Source organism: Cryptomeria japonica, chromosome 8 (assembly GCF_030272615.1).
Source record: "Cryptomeria japonica chromosome 8, Sugi_1.0, whole genome shotgun sequence".
Lineage (NCBI taxonomy): Eukaryota > Viridiplantae > Streptophyta > Pinopsida > Cupressales > Cupressaceae > Cryptomeria > Cryptomeria japonica.
The window spans coordinates 671,628,085-671,650,505 of NC_081412.1; positions in this window are offsets into that span (position 1 = coordinate 671,628,085).

Genomic DNA, 22,421 nt, shown 5'->3' on the forward strand with positions numbered 1-22,421 from the left:
CTATGAGATACATCTTTTACTGCAATTATCAGACGAACTAAAACAACTTCACATGCAAGTGATACTGCAGATTTACAAACACAAATTTGCATATAATGAATGACATAAATATCAGAGATTGACCTAATGAACAAATATGAAAAAGGACAAGATTTTCAAAACATTTTACAAGACACAAATTTCATGAGTGGAAAACCCTCATGGGGTATAAAAACCACTCGTAACCTGTCAACTTTATTTCATCTCGAAAATCCAACTTATCACAATGGTGGAGTCTTTGCTCAACACCTCAAAATGCCAACAACAATTTAAGAACAAATTCAACAGTGAAGTGTTTTGATGGAGTCTGGACTCAACATCTTACAACTTAAGAACCTGTGAAAAATTTGCTCTCAACAATGACCCTACAACTGCATTGTATTTGCAGTTCCAAAATCATGATTGATAGCAAATCACAAGAATAGTCTATGAAAACTTATTTGAGTACATATTCTATCAACCAAAACTGATTTAACATAATATAGCAGAATGACAAAAAATGTTCCCTTATAATTTCTTTTCAAAAGAAAACTTCTTACTCTGTTTTCAACATTCGATGCTCAAGACACTTAAGACAGAGCAACTAAGTAGAGACTCAAATGACTTTTTTATTTTTCACACCCACTTCTTTCATATTACACCAAATATATATGCATCCGCTTTTTAACATAAACGAGTAAAAATAACTTCCTTTGTAAAAATGAAATGCTCATAACTGAAGAACTAGAATGCAAACTACTTTTTCAACTGACTATCAAGAGAAAACCCTTCTATATATCATTTTTCATTAAATTGAATCCTTTTTTATATATGCTTGAAAGAATACCTAACTATGTCAGTAAAAAGTCAAAAAGAAACTGGAAAAACTTGATTGCATCTTTTGCTCGAAGTCCACCTTCTATGCATGATGACAATAACCTCTTTCTGCTCAATGATATCATATTCAAGACATGGTGATAAAACAAAAACTAACTGCAATATTTGAAAAAGAGTTATCTGGTAGTGCCTCCAGAACCGTACATGGTGGGTAGGGTTCGAGGAAATGTTTTCGAAAGAAAGCTAAACAACATGATGTACAAGCCCCAAAACAAACAACAATGATATTTGAAATCTAAATAATATCAAGCGCCTGAAGTAAAAGTTGCCTACATGCCAAAGGATATGCATTTAATCAAGTAACTCTCATGGACTCCATTTGCCAAGTGGAATAGAATATGCATTTAATCAAGTAACCCCATGAGCCAGTAACCACTACATAAGGAGCTACACATTAATCAAGAAGTCAAACATCCAACTTGTCATCTTGACCACCACAAGTTGACATCAAGGACAATAACAAAAATAAGAGATCAACAAACTCCCCCTTTTTTCTTAATGGCAAAAAAATATGCACTCTACAATGCCAACAACATGAACCATGAACCATGAACCATGAACCATGAACCATAAATCATGAGTCGTGAGCCATGCAATGCCAGTAAGATGAATCATGTATCATGAGCCATGTAAAGTCAAAAACATGAGCCATGAACCATGATTCATAACACATGCAATGTCAGTGACATGAGCCATGAATCTTGAATCATAAACCATGCAATTAACAAAGCAGTCTAACACCAAAGTAAACTGATATAAGAATTTGAGCATAATCTGAAAATAAAACAACCTAAGCATATTCTGAACCAGCCAAAAAATCCATGTAACACCTGTAACTTGCCATGTAACACCTGTATGAAATCTGAAACATCTGCCCCTTTTTTGTCTTCAAGGACAAAGGGTGCATATTGATGGAGAGCAAAGCTCCCCCTCAACCAATAAACAATGCATTAATCAAGAGTACGCTAAGAAGGAACTTTGAGTCATAATCGAAGTCTATCAAATGCATCTGGAGCTATGGGCTTGGTAAAAACATCTGCAACCTGTGCTTGAGTAGGAAGATAGTGCAATATAACTTCATTAACCAAAACTTTTTCACGAAGAAAGAGTAACCAAGTTGCAATATGTTTCATTCTGGAATGCATTCTGGTATTTTTAGAGAGAGTGATAGCACTAGTATTATCACAAAATATATTAAGAGTTTCTCAACAATAATACCCATATCTAGAAAAGTTTGAGCCTGATGAGTAATGATGAATAGTAACTATCCAATAGGTATGAGAGAGGGAGGGGTGAATCAGTAGAAACAAAAACTTTCTCCACAACTCAAACAGCAGAGACTGCACTAACAGGTAAATACCATCACCGATCTAAGTTAGGGCACTACCGGTAAAACACAGTGAGACTGTAAAAGACATAAACCGGTAACACTTAGATCTTCTCCAAACCTAATATCTCCTTTCCACTTCACCCATATATATAAACAAGTAATACATCAGAAATATAAAGACTACTGACTTAGCATGCATTACCACTTAACAAAAAATACTAATCATCACATGAAAAATCATCACACATGACACACTGACTTTTCACGTGGAAATCCAACAGAGAAAAACCATGGTGGGGATGAATACCCACAAGTTGTTCTTTGAACTCTTCTGAAGTCTCCTCTGTTAGGAGCTTAATCTGGTTAAGGACTTTACAATAGGTTCTGCTAGGAACCGATCCTACTAGGGATCACCTAGTTAAGGGATGGCTAAATACTCGGTTAAAGGTTACCTCACAAGAGGATTTGAAGAACTCAATGAATTTGAGTCACCCTGTTAAAGGATTTGCAGAAAGCCTGTTAAAGCTACCTGGTTAAGGGATTTTAGAATTGCCAAAATGGTTAGAAGTCTGCAGGTAATACAATGATCTAGTAACAGCACTGAATGCCAATGCAAATCCACTTTAGTTCCTTTTCTTCTGCAATCTCATTCAGTAGGTATCAACACACTTCTCTAGTCTGGCAAGAATCAAGTGTCTCTACACTCGGATACACACAACATTTGCCAACAACTTCAAATGAAAAAAATCATCGACCTTATAGACAACAGATAGGTCGGTGGCATAAACCCTAAACCCTAAACATTTAGGTTATCAATATAGTCGGTCCAATCTTGACCGTTCAATCACATTGCATAATGTAAAATGATCTTGAACAAATCTCAATACATTCTCCATTGTTCATTCTTTGTCGATTCTGGAAGATGGTAACCCATCACGCGCTCTCCACCGTTTGCTGAGACTTCACACATTCTCGAGGTAGATAGGATCAATCTTCTTCATGCAAGATCCTCAAGGAAATCCTTCACGCGCACAAGGCTGACATGGCAACACAATCTGATCTTCATTTCAATGCTAACCCATCATAGAATGTTGTCGGTCAAATCACATAGACTTAAAATGCATCAACCGGAAACCCTGAAGCTGAGACTACAAACCGGTAGTCATACCAAATGAAAACTCCAATACAAAACATTCCATATACTGGTTCACATTCTAACATACCGGTTCACTTGAACAAACATACGGCTTCATTTTTTCACATATACCGGTTCACATCATCATTCCGGTTCTCTTGCCAGTTTGCTTACTTCAATATACTGGTTCATACTTCAGCATATTGACATCAATGACAACATACAATATCCTCACGTTATCAAACTCTGCACATATGCCAACAATCTCCCCCTTTGGCATTGATGGCAATATACAAAGATATCTCTTTGCTTCATATCTTCTCCCCAATATTGCAGATATCTTCTCCACTTCACATCTTCTCCCCCTTTGACAACAATGCCAAAGTGAGGGCACAAATAGGTATGTTCCATTATTCTACTCGCCCTAAGGAGTAGAATCCTTCAACACACCAATCGTAAAAAGATTTCACAATTTAATACCTAACTGATGTGGAGCACAAACCTTTAGTTCACCGCTTGAAGGGGTAGCACCCCTAATTCACCTCTTAAATAGGTAAATGTAGCCTTTGGTAGAGGCTTGGTGAATATATCTACTAATTGCTCCTTACTGGAGACATGTTCGAATACAACTTCTTTGTTCTGAACTTTCTCCCTCAAGAAATGATACTTGAGCTCGAAGTGCTTGGTTCTAGCATGCAAAACCGGATTCTTGGAAATATTAATTGCACTGGTGTTGTCACAAAAGATACTCACTAGTTCAGATAGAGGGACTTTGAAACCACTTAATACATGCTTCATCCAAATTGTCCGAGTGTAGTTCATAAATGCTGCTACATATTCTGCTTCTGCTGTAGACTGAGAGATACAACTCTACTTCTTACTCATCCATGAAACTAGTCTACCCCCAAGAAAGAATGCACCACTGGTTGTGCTCTTCCGATCGTCCACATTGCCAGCCCAATCGGCACCTGTATACACTTTGAGATTGAAATTATTATTGGATAGATACCACAATCCATAATCTATAGTTCCCTTTAGATATCTAAGAATCCACTTGACTGCTACCAACTAGGATTCTCTTGGACTTTTTTGGAAATGTGCAATAATGCCCACTGCATGTGCAATGTCCGGTCTGCTGTATACTACATAGTGCAACTTACCAATCATTGATCGGTATTCCTTCTCATTCACCAATGCTGAGTCATCTTCTTTTGGCAATTTACAACTAGTCACCATCGGTATACCAACCAGTTTGTGTCTTCCATGCCAAAGGTCTTCAACACCTCTTTGACATACTTGGACTGAGTGATAAAGATGCCATATTTCATTTGTTGAATATGTAGTCCAATGAAGAGCTTAATCTCTCCAATTAGTGACATTTCAAATTCCTTCTTCTTCTCATCTGCAAAATCATGACTCATCTTGTCATCTCCACCAAAGATTATATCATCAACAAACAGTTCACAGATCAGGATTTGATCACCTTCTGACTTTAGATAGATATTGCTATCTTCCTTGTTCTTTCAAATCCAATATTTACAAGATGTGAGTGTAAGCATTCATACCATGCTCTAGGTGTTTGCTTCAATCCATACAAGGCTTTATGTAGCCTACACACCATGCCATTGTCTTCTGATAGGGAAAACCCATCTGGTTGCTCTATATACACTTCCTCTTCAAGTATTCCATTCAGGAATGGAGATTTCACATCCATCTGATACACTTTGAATCCCTTGAAGGTTGCATATGCAAGAAGCATTCGAACTCCTTCTAGTCTAGCTACTGGAGAAAAGGTTTCTCCATAGTCTTCTCCTTCTTCTTGAGAATATCCCTTACATACCAGTCTGGCTTTGTTTCTTACCACTGAGCCATCTTCATTCAGCTTGTTTCTGAAAACCCATTTGGTGCCAATAACATTTTTATGCTCAGGTCTGGGTACTAAAGACCATGTACCATTCTTTTCTATCTTGTCAAGTTCCTCTTCCATAGTCTTGATCCAGTCTTCATCTTTATGTGCCTCTTTAAATGTTTTTGGCTAAAATTCAGAGATCATGCAAGAATTTTCTCTGACCTTTCTTCTAGTATGAATTCCTACATCTTTATCTCCTATGATCTGCTTTGGATCATGATTCAGCTTTACATACCTAGGAATGATCTTAGTTGATTCCTCTTTCTTTTCCTCTTCATCATCATCTTCATCAGCATCAGCATCTACCAATGTAGGAGCACTATTACCGGTACTTGGTTGTTTTGCAACTGGTTTCCAGAAGGTTACAACTGGTTCATCTACCGCTTGCTCGCTACCAGTTGCCTCAGGTTTCTCAGAGGTTTCATCAACTCTAACATTGATACTTTCCACAATTCTCTAAGTCCTATTGTTAAAGAACATGAGAGCTTTTCTCTTGGTGGAATACCCTAAGAATATTCCCTCATCACATTTTTCCTCAAACTTGCTCTGGTGTTCACTTCTCTTGATATAACACTTGCTACCCAAAACTATAAAATAGCTTACCACTGGTGTCTTATTGGTCCAATACTCATACAGAGTTTTATCCTTTCCTTTCTTGATGAGTACCCGATTCATAGTATAGACTGTAGTGCTCACTGCTTCTCTCCAAAAGGTGTGAGAAACCTTCCCTTGAATCAACATTGTTCTGGTTGCTTCAACTACCATCCGGTTGTTCCTTTCTGCTAGGCCATTTTGATGTGGAGTCCAGGGGGAAGATAGTTGCCTCTTGATTCCATTTTCTTCACAGTACTTGTTGAACTCACTAGAAGTGAACTCACCTCCTTGGTCAGTTCTAAAGCATTTGATTCTCCTACCACTTTCTTTTTCTACCAGTTCTCTAAAGGCTTTGAACTTTCCAAAAGCTTCAGACTTGTCTTTCAAGAATGTGACCCACATCATTCTAGAGCAAGCATCCATTAGTAAGAATCATAAAATACCTATCTCCCTGAATACTCCTAGTTTTCATAGGACCACACAAATCAGTATGCACAAGATCAAGCAAATTATCTACTGTGAAAGATTTACTTTTGAAGGTTGAGGAAGAAATTTTCCCCAGTTGACATTCTCTGCATAGAGGATTCTCCAGTTTGTTCAACACAGACAATCCTCTAACTGCCCTGATCTTACTAGCCTTCATAATGTTATCAAAATTAACATGGTAGAGTCTCCTATGCCATATCCAACTGTCATCAAACCTAGCCATTAGACATTGACTAATATTTGTATTTAATTGAAATAGGTTACCTTTGGTCTGCATAGCGGTAGCCATCAGTTCACCACTCTTTCCTTTTATTTTGCACACTCCATCTTTGAATTCCAGAGTGAGTCCATTATCATTCAGCTGAACAACACTCAGAAGGTTATGCCTGAGACCTTCTACCCAATACACATTATCAGTACTACTTTTTCCATTTAGAGAGATGGACTCTCTTCCTTTTACCATACAAGGTGCGTCATTACCAAATCGGACTATACCTCCATCATATTCTTCCAGAGATAGAAACTTTCTCCGGTCACTAGTCATATGGTGAGAACAACCACTGTCAATAATCCACTCATTAGTATTATCAAAGCGGGAGACAAGAGCCTTCTTGTTTGACACATCTTCCTTGATAGCTACAAATACTATGTCTTCACTTTCTTCATCTTCTGATTCATCATCAACGACACCTTCATGAACTGCAATAAGACAGTTTCTCCTATTTCCTCCTTTGAACTTTTTGAACCTCTCCGATTTGTCCTTATTATCACCATTAGGACAGTCTACAACAATGTGTCCTATCCTATTACAAGAAAAACATTTCAAAGGGAGCTTGCCTCTATATTTACCAGTTCCCTTAGGAAGTCTCTTGGCCAAAAGAGCTTCAAATTCCATCAAGATTTCCTCATCATCCATATCTCTGCTTTGTCTAGGTTCACAACTAGCACTAACTTCTTTACCCTTTCTAGATAGTGCAACATATACTTTAAAGGTTGAATCAGTCTTCTGAACACTGCCATCATAACTGTTTAGCTCATAAGCGGTCAACTTAGTAATGATAGAATCAAGGGACACCTTTGTCTTGTCAATAGATCTCAAATCCTGAATAGCGGCAACCCTTATTGCATAGATTGGTAATAAGGTTCTCAAAACTTTGCTAACAATGGTGGAATCATCCATTGTACCTCCTGCACTCTTGATCTCTCCAACAATAGTTTTAATTCTTATCCCATATTGTTGAATGGTCTCTCCTTCAACCATCTGCATGTCTTCAAATTTTCCCTTAAGGCTTTCTTCCTTAGCTTGCTTCACATGCTCATCACCGCCATAAATATTTTCCAGAGTATCCCATACATCTGTGGGATTATCTTTGTCTTGAACATCTATAAACTCACTATCAGATAGACTGTTGATAAGAGGTTCTATAACTTTCCCATTCTCCTAAATTTCTCTTCTTTGATCATCGATGAGAGTACTGGTAGGGACAACAAAAGCATTCTCAACATAGTTCAAGTGTTGAGCACCCATGCTTTTAATGTAGATCTTCATTCTATCCTTCCATATCTTAAAGTTATCTCTGTTGAACTTAGGACCTTCCCGCTTCAACACAACGGACCTATAGGATGCTCCGATACCAATTGATGAATAATGATGAACGGTAACTATCCAATAGGTATTGAGAGGGGGAGGGTGAATCAGCACAAACAAAAACTTTCTCCACAACTCAAACAATAGAGACTATGCTAACAGGTAAACAACATCACTGATCTAAGTCAGGGCACTACCAGTAAAACACAATGAGATTGTAAAAACCATAAACCGGTAACACTTAGATCTTCTCCATACATAATATCTCCTTTCCACTTCACCCATATATATAAACAAGTAATACATCAGAAATATAAAGACTACTAGCTCAACATGCATTACCACTTAACAGAAAATACTAATCATCACATCAAAAAGAAACACACATGACACATTGATTTTTCATGTGGAAACCCAACAGGGAAAAACCACAGTGGGGATGAATACCTAGAAATTGTTCTTTGAAATCTTCTGAAGTCCACTCTGTTAGGAGCCTAATTCGGTGAAGGACTTCACAATAGGTTCTGCTAGGAACCAATCTTGCTAGGGATCACCCGATTAAGGGATGGCTAAATACCCGGTTAAAGGTTAGAACCTTGTTAAAGGTTACCTCGCAAGAGGATTTGAAGAACTCAATGAATTTGAGTCACCTTGTTAAAGGATTCGCAGAAATCCTGTTAAAGCTCCCTGGTTAAGGGATTTTCCAACTGCTGAAATGGTTAGAAGTCAATAAGTAATACAATGATCTGGTAACACCACTCAATGCCAATGCAGATCCACTTTAGTTCCTTTTCTTCTACAATCTCATTCTGCAGGTATCAACACACTTCTCTAGTCTGTCAAGAATCAGGTATCTCTACAGTTGGATACACACACAACATTTGCCAACAACTTCAAATGAAAAATATCATCGACCTTATAGACAACAGATAGGTTGGTGGCATAAGCTCTAAACCCTAAACATTTAGGTTATCAATATAGTCAGTCCAATCCCGACCATTCAATCACATTGCATAATGTAAAATGATCTTGAACAAATCTCAAGACGTTCTCCATCATTCATTCTTTGCCGCTTCTAGAAGTTGGTAACCCATCATGCGCTCTCCACCATTTGATGACACTTCGCACATTCCCAAGGTAGATAGGATCAATCTTCTTCATGCAAGATCCTCAAGGAAATCCTTCACGCGCACAAGGCTGATGTGGCAACACAATTTGATCTTCATTTCAATGCTAACCCATCACAGAATGTCGTCGATCAAATCACATAGACTTAAAATCTACCAACCGGTAGTCATACCAAATGAAAACCCCGATACAAAATAATCCATATACTGGTTCACATTCCAACATACCGGTTCACTTGAACAAACATACCACTTCACTTTTTCACATATACCGGTTCACATAATCATACCGGTTCTCTTGCCAGTTTGCTTACTTCAATATACTGGTTCATACTTTAGCATATTGACATCAATGACAAAATACAATATCATCATGTCATCAAACTCTAGACATATGCCAACAATCTCCCCCTTGCAACACATTGCTTGCATCAAATCAGGCCTAGATGTAGTTAAGTAAAGTAAGCTACCTATCATTGACCTATACAAAGTTTGATCAACAACAGGAGTTTCATCCATTTTAGATAATTTATAGATAGTGACCATAGGGATACATACTACATTGCATTTAGTCATTTGAAACCATTTTAGCATATCTTTGGCATATTTTGTTTGTGAAATAAAAATGCCATTTTCAAGTTGAGTAACTTGAAGTCCAAGAAAAAAAGATAGCTCTCCTAACATTGACATTTCAAATTCAGAAGCCATTATTTTTGAAAAAAAATTAGATAGTGCATCATCATTACTACCAAAAATGATGTCATCAACGTAGACTTCTACAACAAGAATATCATTAGCTTCTCTCTTGATATAAAGATTGCTATCCACACTACCTCTGAGGAAACCATTCACTATCAAATGTGAATCCAACCGAGAATACCAAGCTCTAGGAGCTTGATTAAGGCCAAAAAGAGCCTTTTTTACCCTATAAACATGATCAGGTTTATCTAAATAACAAAGCCTTCAGGTTGTTCCATATAAACCTCTTATTCCAGAAAACCATTCAAGAAAGTAGTCTTAACATCCATTTTGTACACTTTGAAAATTTTAAAACAAGAATATGCTAAAAATATTTTGATTGACTCAATGCGAGCCACCGGTGAAAATGTCTCACCAAAGTCAACACCTTTTTGTTGAGCATATCCTTTGCACACAAAATGTGCTTTATTCCATACCACTTTACCACATTCATCTAGTTTGTTTCTGAAAATCCATTTTCCACCGATTACATTTTTATCATCAGGTCTTGGAACTAACTCCCAAGTTTTATTTTTCTCAATTTGATTGATTTCTTCCTCCATAGATTTCAACCAACGGTCATCATTCAAAGCATCATTAATAGTCATAGGCTCAAATTCAGTCACCAAATAGAATTGTTTAGCTATTTGAGCTTGTTCATCAAGTTTCACTCTTACTTCTTGTTAAGATTCCAACATCTTTATCCCCAATAATCAGATTTTGAGGATGCCTCTTAGTAATATTCTTGGAGGGTGTAGATAGAGGTGATGCTACTTTAGGACTTGATACACTCTCCTACTGAGTGTTTTCCACTACATCAGGTTCAAGAGATTTGCCAAGTCTTAAATTAGGCTCCTCTTCAACATCCTGAACACGATTATTATCTAAAAAACACCTTCTCATCAAATGTGACATTTATAGACTCAATGATTATATTTAGCCTTATATTGAAGCATTGTATGCTTTACTATGTGTAGAGTATCCTAAGAAAATACCCTCATCTGACTTAGACTGAAAACTGCCAAGATTTTCATCATCTCTTTTAATAAAACATTTCCAACCAAAGATTTTAAAATATTTAATAGTTGCAGAATGACCATACCATAGTTCGTATGGAGTGAAGTTAGACTTCACTCTAATATGTACTCTATTTAGAATATAAACTGTTATATGAACAACTTCTTTCCAGAACCTGTCAGGCAACTTGGCCTCACCTAACATAGTTCTGGCCATTTCCTTGACAGTTCTATTTTTCTGCTCAACTACCCCATTTTGTTGGGGTGTTCTAGCTGCACCATCCTGTCTTTTTATGCCATGATTTTCACAATACTCAATGAATTCTTGTGAAGTAAACTCTCTTTCTTTATCTGATCTTAAACATTTAAGTTTGAAATTTGATTCTTTCTCAATTAATTTATGAAAGATCTTGAATCTTTCAAAGGCTTTAGACTTATGTTTGAGAAAAGTTACCCAAACCATTCTTGTGTAGTCATCAACAAACAAAATGAAATATTTTTCACCATCAATAGATTTTGTCCTAGTAGGACCACATAGATTAGTATGAACTAGCTACAAAAGTTTAGTGGATGAATGTTCTTTTGACTTGAATCTTACCTTTATCTGTTTTCCTTCGACATGTCCAGAACAAACAACATTTTCAGGTTTACTGGGTATTGGTAGACCTCTTAAATTCTGATATTTACTGATTTTAACTAAATTTTTAAAGTTTATGTGGCCTAGATGTTTATTCCATAACCAGTTATCTTCAACTTGGCCCATAAGACACATACCTTCACTTCTTTCATGATTTGATGAGTCAAGGAGATTGCATATATTGCCATGACTTCTTAGTCCTGTTGCAATTGTTTTACCAGATTTAGTTTTAATTGTACAACATTGTGAGTTGAAAGAAACTTTGTACCCACTGTCACAAATCTGACTAACACTTAAAAGATTATGTTTGAGGATTTTTACATAATACACATCACAAAGAGGTGTATTGTTATTTAGGAATAAAGACCCTCTACCTTTTATTTGTATTCTAGAGTTGTCTTTGAACTCCAGCATAATTTTCAAGTTTCAAGAACTTATCTTTACCTCCTGTCATGTGGTTAGAACAACCATTATCAACAACCCACAGAGTATTCTTACTAGAGAGAAAAGCAGTTTGGACAAGCATGGATTGTTCTATGTTATTAACCTGTTTGGGTTTTCAAACTTTTCTTATATTTGATTTATTTTGTCTACCCTCATTTGAAGTATGACCTATAACATTGCACTTGAAACACCTGATTGTTTTAGGAAAACCAAAGTATTGATTTTGACCAAAACTTAATAACCTGGCCACCATAAATTTGTAGGTGCTCACTTTATGACCGAATCTATTACAGAAAAAATAATATCCATTGAAGAAAGGATTAAACCTGAATGTGTTCCATTTGTTTTAAATAGATGCTCCTTATTATCTATTTTTATATTGTGACCTGCAGAATTTGAGCATTCACCTATGTTGGTGAGCTATTTTTGTTTCCCTTGCATGTTATGCAAGCGAATAGTTCTTTCATGATCTTCAACTTGTTTATTAAGAGAATTGATTTGTTGTTTGAGTGTTAGAATCTCCCATTCTTTGTCTGAAAGAACTGACCTTAGATTCTCTATAACTCTTTTAGAGTCATCTAACTTAGTTTGAAAAGAAGTAGTTAAGTTACCTCAACTTTTCTCCTGGGAGGAGACAAGTTTTTTTTAGTTGTTTAATTTCTTGAAGAGTACAGAACAGTTCAGCTGTGAGATTTATCTCACAGTTCTTAGAGTTTGATTGACTATTAGTTTTAGTAACTATTTTTTTGTCTATGGTATTAGACGAACCAAATTCAGCCATGAACCATTTCACCTTCATCACCCAAAGAGTCATCTGACTCATCATCGGAGTCTTCGCTGCAGAGTAGACTCCTTTTCTTTTTAAAATTGTTAAAGTTGAACTTTTTCTTAGGACTGAAAACCTTTTACTTGTATTTTTCAAACTGATGATCATAATCATTTTGTTCAGTGTAAGGGCATTGGGCTGCAAAATGACCAGCTCTACCACATCCAAAATATTTTAGAGGTTGTTTGCTTCTGTATTTTTTTTTGAGATTTCATACTAATAGAGATTCTAAAGAATCAAATAATTTTGATTCACTATCCACATCTACTTTCTTCTCGGTTTTGAAAGCAGACTCTTTTATTGATGAATTGGCATTATCACCTTTATTTGTTCTCATTTCAAATGCAGTCAATGTTCCTTGATTATCATCTAGGGTAAGCTTATTGAAATTTTTCTTTTCTTCTAAGGAAGAAAATTTCATTTCATATTTAGGTAATAGAGTTCTAATAACCTTTTTAACCACTGTGAACTTTCTACCTCTTCACCTAATCCTCTCATTCCATTTACAATTTCATCTATCCTTAGAAAGTAATCAACAACTTTTTCATCATCTTTCATTCTCATTTCCTCAAACTAAGTTTTGAGAGTGAGTATTTTTTACTGTATGACTTTCTCATTTCCTTGATAGATGTTTTCAAGTTTTTCCCAAATCTCATGTGTAGATTTGCAATGCATAATTTTAACAAAGACATCTTTAGTGAGCCCACACAATATAGCATGTTTGGCTATAGCATTCATCACATATTATTTTTTTTCCATCAGGATCTATTAGTATAGTAATTGAACTGTGTATTTACTGCAACCACTATTCTAGACATCTAGCTCTATAGATATCAGATATGTTTCCATTCTAATTTTCCAGAATACAAAATCAGTTCCATTGAACAATGCAACTCTAGTAACAGATGACCCCTCTTGAGACATAACAAAAAAAACTTCCAAGATCGGGATCTATTCTAGGAAGATTTAAGAAATGCAGGACCCTAATCTCTCATACCACTTGTTGAAAGTGGTTTCACTCTGAGAGGGAGGGGGGGTGAATCAAAGTGTAATAAAATTCAACAATAAAAACTTCTAAAAAACTTGATAGACCTTTTTTACACAATACAACTTGCTTTAAATCAGAAACAAGAACTGTTGATTTTAGATATTCAACCCTTTCAAGATCTAAGAAGAAATATTAGGATATATTGACTAAACAACCTGCATATGCTTCTATGAGATACATCTTTTACTGCAACTATTAGATGAACTAAAAAAACTTCACATGCAAGTGATACTGCAGATTTACAAACAAAAATTTGCATATAATGAATGACATAAATATCAGATCTTGACCTAATGAACAAATATGAAAAAGGACAAGATTTTCAAAACATTTTACAAGACACAAATTTCATGAGTGGAAAACCCTCATGGGGTATAAAAACCACTTGTAACCTATCAACTTTATTTCATCTCAAAAATCCAACTTATCACAATGGTGGAGTCTCTGCTCAGCACCTCAAAATGTCAACAACAGTTTGAGAACAAATTCAAGAGTGAAGTGTTTTGATGGAGTCTGAACTCAACATCTTACAGCTTAAGAACCTATGAAATTTTTTCTCTCAACACTAACCCTACAACTACATTGTATTTGCAGTTCCAAAATCATGATTGATACCAAATCATAGGAATAGTCTATGAAAAATTATTTGAGTACATATTTTGTCAACCAAAACTAATTTAATATAATATAGGAGAATGAGAAGAACACACTCCCTTATAATTTCTTTTCAAAAGAAAACTTCTTACTCTGTATTCAACATTCGATGCTCAAGACACTTAAAACAGAGCAGCTAAGTAGCGACTCATGATTTTTTTCTTTTTTCCCACCCACTTGTTTCATATTATACCAAATATATATCCATCCTTCTTTTAACATAAACCAGTAAAAATAACTTCCTTTGTAAAAACGAAATGCTCATAACTGAAGAACTGGTATGCAAACTACTTTTTCAACCGACTGTCAAGAGAAAACCCTTCTATATATCATTTGCCATTAAACTAAATCTTTTTTTATATATGGTTGAAAGAATACCTGACTATGCCAGCAAAAAGTAAAAACGAAACTAAAAATCCTGATTGCATCTTTTGCTCGAAGTCCACCTTTCGTGTATGATGACAATAACCATTTCTGCTCGACGATATCACATTCAAGACATGGTGATAAACAAAAAACTAACTGCAACATCTGAAAAATAGTTATCTGGTAGAGCCTTCAAAAACATACATGGCGGCTAGGGTTCGAGGAAATGCTTTAGAAAGAAAGCTAAACAACATGATATACAAGGCCCCAAAAAAACAACAATGATATTTGAAATCCGAATAATATCAAGTGCCCGAAGTAAAAGTTGCCCACGTGCCAAAGGATATGCATTTAATCAAGTAACTCTCATGGACTCCATCTACCAAGTGGAATAGGATATGCATTTAATCAAGTATCCCCATGAGAAAGTAACCACTACATAAGGAGCTACACATTAATCAAGAAGTCAAACATCCAACTTGTCATCTCGACCACCACAAGTCCACATCAAGGACAATAACAAAGATAAGAGACCAACAATTCGCAAGTGGATTTTGGCTAGATGGGAAATCAAAGGAAATGTTTTGGTTTTGTCACCACTTAAAGTTACATTTTGTTTCTTGTTCTCACTCAAGGAGGATATTGTCATCATCCTGTCTTTTGGGCCCTAGTTATTTTGCAAACATAAACTTCTTTATATGTGGTAGCCTGGGTTTAAACTAGAGTCACACTTGGTGGGTGCTATTCAAACTTGGGTTTGCCTCATCAGTCTAGCTTTGGAGATCTAAGATGAGGAGATCATTACTGAGCTAGCTAATTCATTTAGACAGTTCATTTCACTTAACACCATAACAAAGTAACATTCCAAGCTGGTCTATGCACATTTTTGAGTGGGTATTACTCCAAGCACCATGTTACTTATGTCCATTGACATCAAGTCTCATCTCAGACCCTAGTCTCAGCCTCTGAAATATGAAAATTCTACTCTTTTATGTCAGATTTACTCCTCAATAGGCCACCTCTCTAATAAGTGCCATATTGGAACTTCCAAATCTTCTTCTAAATTCTTCTTCTAAAGGGAAGGATGAGAAATCTTAGGGTTTTGTGACCACTAATGCAAACTTCAAATTATTTGATGGGTTCCTCTATGAATGTCCCCCTAAATGCTTTGGCTCTAGTCTCAACTATGGGCTCCCTATGCTTCAGGGGACTCTACTCTTGACGTCTCTCAAGAAGAAATGTTCCCTATTCCTCTTAAAGAAAATATTGCCTTGGGCCTATGATCTCCTTTAATGTCTGTTGAGACCCCTGACACTTAAGGTTTGGTCATGGTTCCTTTTATCCCTATGTCCTCTTCCCTAATTCATGATGGTATGGGTCTAGCGCTTGGGGTTTCGCCCCTTATTTCTGCCACCCTATTCATGGCATGGGTTAGCCCTAAGATGCTATGCATTGATAATTGTTTATATGTGGCAACTGATCATGCAATTACTATACACTCATTATATATCCTCATCGGGGTTTGGGGGTGCAACCCTAAGGAAAACAAAATTGTCATTTTTAATGAAAAACACTGACATTGAAAAAACCCTAAAATAACTGACTTTGAGTGTTGCCCTAAAAATTGATTGTTATAAGTGGTTGGAATGTAAAAAGGCATTGTAATGGTGCTGTACTAATTTATTGGATAATAAGAAAAGATTGGATGGTTGTGTTCAGTGCATGGAGCCCATCTTGGGTGAACCACGTTAAATCTCTGTGTTATCTATATTATGCATTTTCCTTCATCTTTTATGTTTATATCTGTATATAATTGTTAATTTTTATTTTCTCTAGATCTACCTAAACCCTAACAATTAGTATCAGAGTCGTTTATTTTTGTAAATTGGTAGGGACTCTCAGATTTGAGTGGGAGCAATGGAAGAAACCAAATTCAAGGTCGAGAAGTTCAACGAACTAAATTATAAATTATGGAAAATGTAGATGGAGGATTACCTATATGAAAAGGATTTGTGGTGACCATTGGAAGGCAAGACAAAGAAACTAACCGCTATGCCAGATGAAGATTGGGATATTCTGGACAAAAAGGTACTGGGAACCATTTGGTTGTGCCTTACACTGTCTATGGCATACAATATATCAAAAGCAACAACATTTGCAGATTTGATGTTGGCACTGGCTAAACTGTAGTAGAAACCCTCAACTTTGAATAAGGTATTCCTTATGAAGCATTTATTTAATATGAAAATGAGTGAGGGAGAATCTATAGCAGATAATTTAAATGAATTTAATACAGTTACCAACCAATTGACTTTTTTAAAATTTAACTTTGATGAAGAGGTTAGGGCTCTCTTAATTCTACGTAATTTTCCAAAAAGAAAGAATAGCTTGGTTATGGAAATAAGTAACCGTGTCTCTTGGTAAACACTTTGAAAGTTGATGATGTTGTGGGCATTTTCCAAAGTGAAGAAATGCAATGGAAAAGAACATATGAGACTTCAACATCATTGGTTAGTGTTTTGAATGTATAGAGTAGGGGAAGATCAAAGGAAAGAGGAAAATGCTCTGAGTGTGAGAAGTCATGAGGGAAGTCAAAGAAAGGATGCTTTCAATCCATATGAAGAAAGGATTGTTGGTATTGTGAAAAGCCAAGACATTTATAGAAAGATTGTTGGTCTCGAAAAAATAAACAAGGATATGGAAATAAAGATGACAATTAGGAGTTAATGTTGTAAGTGATACTTTACAAGATGCATTGATTCTATGTTTAGAAAATCTTAATGATTCTTGGGTAATAGATTTAGGGGCTTCATTTCATGCTACACCCCATAGAAAATATTTTATATATTATGTTCAAAGTGATTTTGGACAAGAGTGTTTGGGTGATGATGAGCCCTGTCAGATTGTTGGAAAATGGAAGATAAAGATCAAGTTATAGAATGGAAATTGTTGGGAAAAATGGTGTCTCAACCTTGCATTTATGCGAGGTTACTATTTATAGTAAGTTTTCATTTGAGCATGAAATGGTGCGAAACTCTCCCTGAAGCTTCTGGTTGGCTAGATAAGCATTCTGGTAAAGTTGCGTCGCAAGGTCACAGCTAGTTTTGAAGATATTAAATTTTTCGTCTTGGAGGGGTGAGATAAAATGTTTAAACTTAATTTTGGGGGCTTTAGAGGCTCCAAAACACCCTGAAAAGTTGCCATAACCGGTGCAATGGGTTACGAGGTGATAGAGCACTTCGCGAGCTTTTTGGCGCTTCAAACGGTTCGTCAATCGGACACCCGGTTCTCAAGTTATGGCCTCCGGAAGTTTGTACTCCTGAAATAGGAAAAATAATTTGTATCAGATATATAAATGAGCTGTAAAAGGGAGCGACACGTGTTGATGTGTGCTTTAACATGTCATAGGGCATCTAGAAGGGAGATAAGGTCGGCTACACCTTATTGGGTGGTTTTAGCCCATGATTTTGTAATACCGTTTGACGGTTTCCTGTATTGTATCTCCTATTTATGAGGTGTGTGAGATAGAGGTTGTGTGAAAGAGTCTTATGGCTATTGAGTTGCCTCTGAATCTCTGATTAGTGGTACTCCTGTGAAGAGCTTGCTCTGCAAGTATGTTGTAATCTATTTTTGATTGCTGAATAAAATATTGAGCTGCTTTTGGAGGGTGGGGTTTTTCTCCCGAAAGGGTTTTCCCCACGTAAATCATTGTGTTGTGGTATGATTGCTATTATATCTATTTCTATTGTCTGTAACTGTTGTAATGATCTAAAAAAGTTTTGCATTACCCTCCTCTCAAGGTTAGTGTAGGAAGTTGTTTCCGCTACTTAACTTCCTTATAGAAATGACTTGTTGTAGGAGGTAAGACATGTCACTAAAGGTGGATTAGTAGTAGCTAAAGGCGTAAAGGTAGGCACATTGTATTTATGTACCAATAATACTTATTCGGCCTTAGCTGCTACAAAAAAATGTGTTGCAGGGACAACAACAATAGATGTTGCAAGGATAGATTCAAAATTGTGGCACCATAGATTTGGGCACATGAGTGAGAAAGGGATGAAAACCCTTCACTCTAAAAATTTGTTGTGAGGATTGAAGCAGATTGATTTACAATTCTATGAAAACTGTGCTTATGGTAAAAAGAAAAGAGTCATATTTCTCAAGGTTGCGAAAGAGAAGAAGAGAGATAAATTAGAGCTTGTGAATTTAGATATATGGGAACCGACTCAGGTATCATCTCTTGGTGGCTCTTTTTATTATGTTATTTTTATAGATGATATAACTAGAAAAACATGGGTGTATTTGCTAAAATAGAAATCAGACATTTTTTGAAACTTTTATGAAATGGAAAGCTTTGGTTGAGAATGAGACAAGAAAAAAGTTGAAATATCTCAAATCTGATAATGGAGGTGAGTATTGCAACAAAGAATTTGAATATTACTATTTTGTCATTGGAATTCGAAGGCAGAATATTGTTGTAGGAACCCCACAAGAAAATGGTGTGTGGGAGAGAATGAATATGTCAATCATGGAGCGTGCAAGGAGCATGAGATTGCATGTTGGACTGCCACTAATTTTAGGTAGACACTATACATACTATTATTTACTTGGTAAATAAAGGATCTCAAAATCCTTTGGATGGTGGCATTCTAGAGGAGGCATGGACTAGAAAAAGGTAAACTATGCTTTTCTAAAAACCTTTGTTTGTGAAGCTTTTTTCCATGTTGATAAGGAAAATAGAACCAACCTTGACGATAAATCTAAAAGATGCACCTTCATTGGATATGGAATGGATGACTTTGGTTATCAATTATGGGATTTTGAAATCAGAAAATAATTAGAATTAGAGATGTTATATTTAATGAGAATATCATGGATACAGAACAAATGCATGAAAAGAAGCATGAATAGGTCAAAAGGGAATATGTGGTGCTGGATGAGATTCTTGAAAATAAAATACCATTGGTACCTGTGTGCTCAGCAATAACAAAATATCTCACAAACTCTTGTAAGTATTAGATGTTTTATGAGGTTAAGTAGACCTTCTAAAAGATTCTCTCCTTCTTTGTAATCTATTTTATTAACTGATTCAGGTGAACCAGAAGGATATGAAGAAGCAATGCAAGTGGATTCCAAACAACAATGGTAGCTAGGCATGAAAGAAGAAATGGATTCCTTGATGAAGAATTAGACTTGGGACTTAGTTCTATTACCTATAGGAAAAAGAGCCTTGGCTAATAAATGGGTTTACAGACTAAAGGAGGAGGATGGAGGACAAAATTTAAGATATAAGGCCGAAATCATGGTTAAAGATTTATCACAGAAAAAGGGTATAGATTTTGATGAAATATTTTCTCCAATTGTAAAAGTGACTTCAATTAGAATTGTTCTAAGTCTTGTAAAAGCTAGATGTTAAAACAACTTTTCTCCATGGGGATTTGGAGGAGGAAATCTGCATGCAACAACCATAGGGATATGAGGTCAAAGGTAAGGAGGAGTTAGTGTGTAGGTTGAAGAAGAGTTTTAATGGCCTAAAGTAAGCACCCCGATAATGGTATTTGAAATTTGATAGTTTCATGGCTGAACAAGGTTACCAAAGATGTTATTCTGATCATTGTGTTTATTTTAAGAGATTGGATAGTGATAGTTATATTATTATGTTACTTTATGTTGATGACATGGTTGTTGTTGGGTCTAACATGTAGCATATAAATGAACTTAAATTTTTTTTAGCAAAGTCATTTTCTATGAAGGATTTTGGTGTAGCTAAGCAAATCCTTGGTATGAGGATTTCACGGGATAGGAAAATAAAACATTAACTTTTTCCCAAAATGAGTATATAAAGGTGTTGAAAAGGTTTAACATGCAGAATGCAAAAGTAGTTGGTACATATTTGGCTATTCATTTCAAATAGACTAAGGAGATATGTCCAAATATAGCAGAAGAGGTAAATAAAATGTCTGACATCTTGTATTCATCAGTTGTTGGCAGTCTGATGTATGCTATGATAAGCACACAACCATATATTGCACATGCAGTGGGAGTTGTGATCAGGTTTATGAGCAATCCAAGAATGAAACGTTGGAATGTTGTCAAATGGATTCTCAGGTATTTGAGAGGTACTACTAGCAAGGCATTATGTTTCAAAGGATCAAATGCTACTCTACGATGATATGTTGACTCTGATCCGATAGGTGATATTGATACAAGGACGAGTACTATAGGGTATGTTTTTACTGTAGGGGTAACTATTGTTAGTCAGATTTCAAGATCGCAAAAGGTGGTTGTGGTTTCAACCACTAAAGTTGAGTATGTAGCTTCTACTGAAGCTAGCAAGGAGATGATTTAGTCACAATGTTTTCTAGAGGAATTGGGCTAGATGTAGGAGGATAGCACATTGTATACTGATAGCTAGAGTTTCATTCATCTTGCAAAGAATTTTTCTCTTCATTCAAGGACAAAACACATTCATCTCATGTACCACTTCATACTATCTGTTTTGGAGGATCACTAGTTGTGGCTTGAGAAGATTCACACAAGTGACAATCCTACAGATGTGTTCACCAAGGTAGTCCCATGAGAGAAATTGATTTCCTCCTCAATTTCTATCAACATTCTTAATTGAACATCATGGAATTAAGGAGCAATCGAGTCTAAGAGTTATATCTAGTGGGAACTGCAAGTTCAATAGTGTCATACAAGACTAGTCTCTAAGTGGGAGATTGTTTGGTGTGGAGCCTGATCAGTCTCCAAGTGGGAGATTGTTGATATGTGATGACTAGTCATGCAAGTATTGTACACTTGTTATATATCCTTACCAAACCTTGAGGAAATTTTTTCTGCCATTTTTGTTGGAAAAAAATGATATTAAAAAAAAAAAACCCTAAAATAATTGACTTTGAGTGTTGCCCTAAAAATTGCTTGTTATAAGCACTTAGAATGTAAAAGTTTATTGTAATGGTAATGTACTGATTTACTAGATAATAAGAAAATATTGGATGACTGTGTTCTATGGATGTAGCCCATCTTGGGTGAACCATGTTAAATCTTTGTGTTATCTGTGTTGTGCATTTTTCTTCATCTTTTTTGTTTGTATCTATGTATATAATTGTTAATTTGTATTTTCTTAGAATCTGCCTAAATCCTAATAGGATCCCCCTATGGAGTCCCTTGAATTCCCACTAAAAGGCCCTTTTCTTCTTTCGGGTTTGTGGGTGTTTATGGTCCTTAGATGAAGGACAAAAATATGACTAATGTTGGGAGAGATTTAAAGGTTGGTAGCAAGTCTACCAAGGAAATTCGGTAGTCAAAAGAAGACAATAATGTTGCTAAAGGATTTCTAAGTACTTTGGAGCAGTGTTTCTCCTAACTTTTTTGTAAATGAAGATCCTTTCTTGAAATTTTAGGGAACTTAATGGTTCCCATAAATAAATATTGGTGAAGAACTTGATGAAGGATTTGAAACTAGGTATTTTACTTCTTTAATAAACTAAAATAAGCTTGGATTCTTATTTCAAGGTCTATATTTTCTTTAGCCATTCTCTATTGGTTGTGCTTTTGACGTGGATGCAACACCGATGGTTTCGCAGTTTAATGGAAACCCCATTT